The sequence below is a fragment of the Otolemur garnettii genome, unplaced genomic scaffold (genome assembly GCF_000181295.1).
Source record: "Otolemur garnettii isolate 467f Iridium unplaced genomic scaffold, OtoGar3 scaffold00134, whole genome shotgun sequence".
Taxonomy (NCBI): Eukaryota; Metazoa; Chordata; class Mammalia; order Primates; family Galagidae; genus Otolemur; species Otolemur garnettii.
The window spans coordinates 3,444,456-3,450,207 of NW_003852529.1; the positions used below are offsets into that span (position 1 = coordinate 3,444,456).

The following is a 5,752-nucleotide window of genomic DNA, read 5'->3' on the forward strand; positions in this document are numbered from 1 at the left end:
TTTAAGGGAGGAACATTTAAGGAATTAAACTGGTCATTTGCTGGGTGGGGTGCAGTGGCTCTCATCTGTAATCCTAGCATTCTGGGAGGACAAGGTGGGTGGATTGCCTAAGCTCACAAGTTCAAGACCAGCCTGAGCAAGAGCAAGACCCTGTCTCTGAAAAATAGCTGTGTGTGGTGATGTGGGCCTGTAGTCCTAGCTACTTGAGAGGCTGAGACAAAAGGATTGCTTGAGCCCAAGAGTGTGAGGTTGCTGTGAGCTTTGATGCTACAGGACTCTACCCAAGGTGACAAAGTAAGACTTTGTCTCAAAAAAAAAAAAAGGGTAATTTACTTAAAGTGCATAGCATAAAATCCGATACGTGATGAAAGCCAATGTCATGGACTCTGAAAATTTATTAGTGTTTTCTACTTTATTAAACGTGTATCAAAGGTGCTAGAATGGCAAGAATAATTAGCAGTACTCTAGAGATAGATAATGTCTTCATCTGTATAGAAAGGGTGTCATGACAACTCTATTTTCAGTTTTCCTTGTACCTTGAAATTAAGCATCACTTGAACTGGAGCCCCAGTAGCTAAATTTGAGTTATACTGAGTGTGCAGCGTTCCTCACTCATCCCTTTGGTATATATGTAGAAGATAACAAAGCCATAGGAATTTCTCTTTTATGTTACTGAGAAGCAAATGTGGCATGAACCTGTGATAAGTTATGTTGTATATGATATGACCCTGTAGGCAAGACTTGGGGTCTCCTGACACCATTGTGCAAGTAAGTCCTTCATATGTTCATGTGTGTGAAGTGGATTATTTTACAACAAGTTTCTCCTTAATTTTTACTTTTAATGCAGCTAGATGTACAAGGTGGGATATTGCCTCTGAAGTAAGCTGGTATCAGTCAGATAACTTGTTTCTATCAAATATGTTTCAAAATTAGTGTATTTGGTCTTTATAAGGTATTACTAAAATGTTTCAAAGTGAATTTTGACTATCAGCAGTGGTTGTTCAACTAACCTCTTTTTAGTGATGACTTTTAAAGAAACTTACCTTCCAGGTGTGAACCTCAAATGGACTGAATAACCCTGAGTTGGTTGCAGTCCCAGGAGCCTGATGTTAATGAGGCTGCCAGAATGAAATACTCCAGAACTGTTGGGGATCCAAATTCGGGTCTCACCTTAGCAGAACTGATCCAAGAACGTCACAGCTTTTGAAGTCGATTGGCACAGATCAAGACCAGGATCTTTGGCCCTTTGTCTGTAATATGTAGAGGAACTTGGTATGAGTTAACTTTTTTCCCCCTCAGCCATCGGTGTCTGAAGTTCCCACTGTCAATAGAAGAATTAGAGAATTCTAAGGCTGGGTGCAGTGGCTTACACCTGTAATCCTAGCACTCTGGGAGGCTGAGGCAGGTGGATTGCCTGAGCTCAAGAGTTCAAGACCAGCCTGAGCAAGACCAAGACCCTGTCTCTAAAAACATAGCCAAGTGTTGTGGTGGGTGTCTGTAGTCCCAGCTACTTGGGAGGCTGAGGCAGAGGCAGAATCTGCTTGAGCCCAAGAGTCTGAGATTGCTGTGAGCTGTGACACCATAGCACTCTACCAAGGGCACAAAGTGAGACTGTCTCAATTAAAAAAAGAAATTAAAAAAGGGCAGTGCCTGCGGCTCAAAGGAGTAGGGCACCGGCCCCATATATCAGAGGTGGTGGGTTCAAACCTGGCCTTGGCCAAAAACTGCAAAATAAAACTAAAAATTAAAATTAAAGAATTAATTCTAGGAGTGATTTCTTCTTTTGACTTGGCAAGGGAGATCTAGACAATTAAAGAAACAGTTGGAACTCTGGCTCTAAATTTGTGACAGTGTGACACACAAGTGTGTTGGAGATGGATGAATGACCAATCACTCCTTGTCACCCTACCCTTTTTAACTGTCATTTCTGAAAGCTTGTTTACTATGAAAGATTAAAATGAAATACATTATAATAGTGCAGTTGGCCATATATGAGGCTATTCCTGGACCCCAAAACTAAATTGTGGTTCTTGATGATGTGTGTGTTCCCTTTGTCGCAGCTATAGTAGCTTTCTATCACAGAGGTCATCTGACCTAAAAACAGATAAGAAAATGAGAAAGATGTATTTATCACCAACATAGCATCTTCCAACCAGATTGCCTCATGTATATATATACATATATACAATAGCTAGTATTGGGAGTTTCCTAAGGGTAATCACATGCAATGTAAGTCTGATCCAGTCTGACTTTGTTTTGTTTTGTTCTGTTCTTTCTTTCCCCCCATGGAATACAGGACAAGACCAGGGCCCTTGTCCTCGGAGCCAGGCCGCTCTCCCGGCATTGTGTAAGCCTCTTGTGTTGTGCTCTCTTTCAGGTAGGATAATTGCGGACTGAACCCTCGGGCTGCGGTCATATATGAGAACTTGCTCCGCGCAGTTCCCTTTGCCGGGATGTTTCCATTACTTCATGTTTCAGTAAACAAAGGAGTTTGTGACCAACTATGTTTTCTTTCTTAATTTAATTCTTCTCGGTTGACTTTTCCTTCTTCTTGATACTAGTCTGTAGCCTTTCACTCTGTTCCTTATATTCTCAGCCTCTGAGCAGCGCTAGGTAAGGACTGTGCTGGCATCCCCTTTTTCCTGTGCAGTGGAAGCCCTCTTATCTTGCTTTCCCTAGGAGTTGAACCCTTCTCCCTGCAGCCACACCTCCTTCCCCTTTAAATGACCATGTAGTGACAAGCAGCCTTTTACTCTTCTCTGTTAGCTCTGGACTCTAACACTGAAGCCAATCTTCTGAAATCACTAGGACCATGGGGGGGTTTGTTGTTTTGTTTTCTTTTATGTCTTACCTGTGATTGTGGTACAGCATTAGCTGAAATTTAGCCTTGTTTTACTCTACTATTCCCACTTTTTTTTTTATTTTTTGACGAATAAAAGTTTCTAACTCTTAAGTATCTTTTTGTGTTTATGTGCTGTGACTGTTATTTACCACCAGCATCTTCTGATTCCTTCTCAGTTGTGCTTAAGCTACAAAATTCAAACAATGGATGTCTGAAATTTAGGTGAATGAAGAAAAATTTAGTGAGGTAACATGGCTGTAGGTAGTGAGAAATTGCCTATGTTCTTGAGACATTGCTAAATATGCTACAGCTATTAGTCAGGCTCCTTTTCTCTAAATGACCAGAGCTGCTAGGTATTAGAGAAAAGTTTGAAGGAGGCTCAGCGCCTGTGGCTCAAGCGGCTAAGGCACCAGCCACATACACCTAAGGTAGCGGGTTCGAATCCCCAGCCTGGGCCCGCCAAGCAGCAATGATGGCTGCAACCAAAAAATGGCCAGGCGTTGTGGCGGGCGCCTGTAGTCCCAGCTACTTGGGAGGCTGAGGCAGGAGACTCGCCTGAGCCCAAGAGTTGGAGGTTGCTATGAGCTGTGATGCCATGGCACTCTACCCAAGGGGATAGCTTGAGGCTCTGTCTCAAAAAAAAAAAAAAAGAAAAAGAAAAGTTTGAAGGCTAAGAACCCCAGATAAGTAGTCATAGAAGCAAGCCCCGCATCAGGAAAAGGCTGAAGTAGAGTATCTCCAAGGACCTATCAGGTTGATTCAGTTTGACATTGCAGTGTTTCTGGGCACAGTGGATCACAGCTGTGGTCCTAACACTTTAGGAGATCGAGGCAGGAGGACTGCTTGAGCTCAGGAGTTCAAGACCATCCTGAGCAAGAGTGAGATCACCCTCTCTCTACTAAGGACAAAAATTTGGTCAGGTGTCACTGCACGCACCTGTAGTCCAGGCTGAGGCAAGAGAATCACTTAAGCTCAGAAGCTTGAGGTTACAGTGAGCTATGATGATGCCACTGCACTCCACCGAGGATGAATAGCATTTTGGTCTGTGATAGAGACTTTTCTTGGAAAAAAAATTCAAATTCACTTAGGAGCTATTGAAAGAGGTCTCTCTTTCCAATGTGTTAATAATTATATTAGGATTAGATTTTGGCTCAAAGAAGGGAAGTGTCAACAGAGTATTTTGACCAGAAAAGCATATAAGGTATTATTCCGCACAGACAGCATTTTGCAATAAAGCGTATCTTCTAGAATTTTTTTTTTTTTTTGCAGTTTTTGACTGGGGCCAGGTTTGAACCCGCCACCTTCAGTATATGGGGCTGGTGCCCTACTCCTTTGAGCCACAGATGCCACTAGCTCACAGCAACCTCTAACTCTTGGGCTCAAGTGATTCCCTTATCTCAGTCTCCCAAGTAGCTGGGACTACAGGCGCCTACCACAGTGCCCAGCTATCTTTAGAGGCAGGGTCTTGCTCTAGCTCAGGCTGGTCTCGAACTTGTGAGCTCAGGCAATCCGCCTGCCTCGGCCTCCCAGAGCACTGAGATTACAGGCGTTAAGACACCGTGCCTGCACTCTTCTAAAATTTTTTAAAAAGCAGTAAGATGGTCCTTATAAATCACATTAATGATGGACTCCGCTTTACTTAAGCTTTATTGTACCCTATGTGGAAAGTCTGACATGTTAATTTACTTCACAATTCTATGTATTTTCCCTTCATTTTACCCTTAATTCTGACACATGTGAAGCAAAAATTTTCTCATTTTTCGATGAGATACAATAATGTACACAGGTTAATTTGTTCATGCAAACACACTCCAACTAGTGTTAAAATCCCCAAGCCTTATGTTGGCTTCAGTTATTACCCCAAGAGGCAGTACTGTCCCAGTTTTTACATAGGGGAAAATAAAGCAAAGACACTGGGATTTCCATGTGATTGTTCTGCAAGGCACAGGCAGAGCCAAGAAGTATGTGCAGATGTTGCTGGCTCACCAAAGTCTCTGGTGGTCCTCTGTGCTAGGTTTTTCATTTATTTTGTAAAGACAGAGTCTCACTGCCCTCAGTAGAGTCCAGTGGTGTCACACAGCTCACAGCAACCTCCAACTCCTGGCTTAAGCGATTCTCTTGCCTCAGCCTCCTGAGTAGCTGGGACTACAGGCGCCCACCACAACACCCAGCTATTTTTTGTTGCAGTTTGGCTGGGGCCGGGTTTGAACCTACCACCCTTGGTATATAGGGCCAGTGCCCTATCCACTGAGTCACAGGCACTGCCCAGTTTTGAACATTTTAACATAGTAGTTTATTATGTCTTGTTTACTATCTCATTGGCAGAACAAGAAAAATACTAGATTCTGTGAAAGAGTTCTTTGTCAACACTGCCGAATTAAAACCTTTGACAGTGACCTAAGTGTTTTATATTTGTATTGTATAATTTGTAGCCACTCGTCACATGTTGCTATTGAGTACTTGAAATATGGTTAGTGTATTTGAGAAACTGAGTTCTTAAAATTTAATTATAATTCGCCAGCCACATTTGGCTAGGGCTACCAATACCAATCTGCTTTGATCTGCAGATCAATCATAAAGAATTCTAGTGGCTTAGATAATAAATAATATGTCTTATAGGGCGGCACCTGTGGCTCAAAAGGGTAGGGCGCCGGCCCCACATGCCAGAGGTGGCAGGTTCAAACCCAGCCTTGGCCAAAAAACAAAATACGTCTTATATGTAGAGTTAAAGCCTTGCATAATCATATAAAAGACAGAAAATCATGGGCAGTACCTGTAGCTCAGTGGGTAGGGTGCCAGCCACATATACAGAGGCTGGCAGGTTCTAACCCGACCCAGGCCTGCTAAAACAATAACAACTGCAACAAAAAAACATCTGGGCATTGTGGTAGGTGCCCATAATCCCAGCTA

General features: G+C 42.8%; 1 protein-coding gene across 3 annotated transcripts in view; it reads left to right on the forward strand.

Annotated features, from left to right (window-relative positions):
* LOC100946560 (RNA-binding protein 4B) overlaps window positions 1–2,953 on the forward strand; it is a 14,548-nt gene extending 11,595 nt beyond the window's left edge. The window contains exons 4-5 of one of the 3 annotated variants that reach the window (XR_002775385.1): window positions 1,051–1,272; window positions 2,378–2,953. The gene's annotated coding sequence lies outside the window, so the exon portion shown is untranslated. Of the gene's footprint in view, window positions 1–1,050; window positions 1,375–2,377 lie in introns of those variants that run through there. The other 2 variants (XM_012810468.2, XM_012810469.2) reach the window with 2 other exon arrangements.
* Window positions 2,954–5,752: the final 2,799 nt, after the last annotated feature.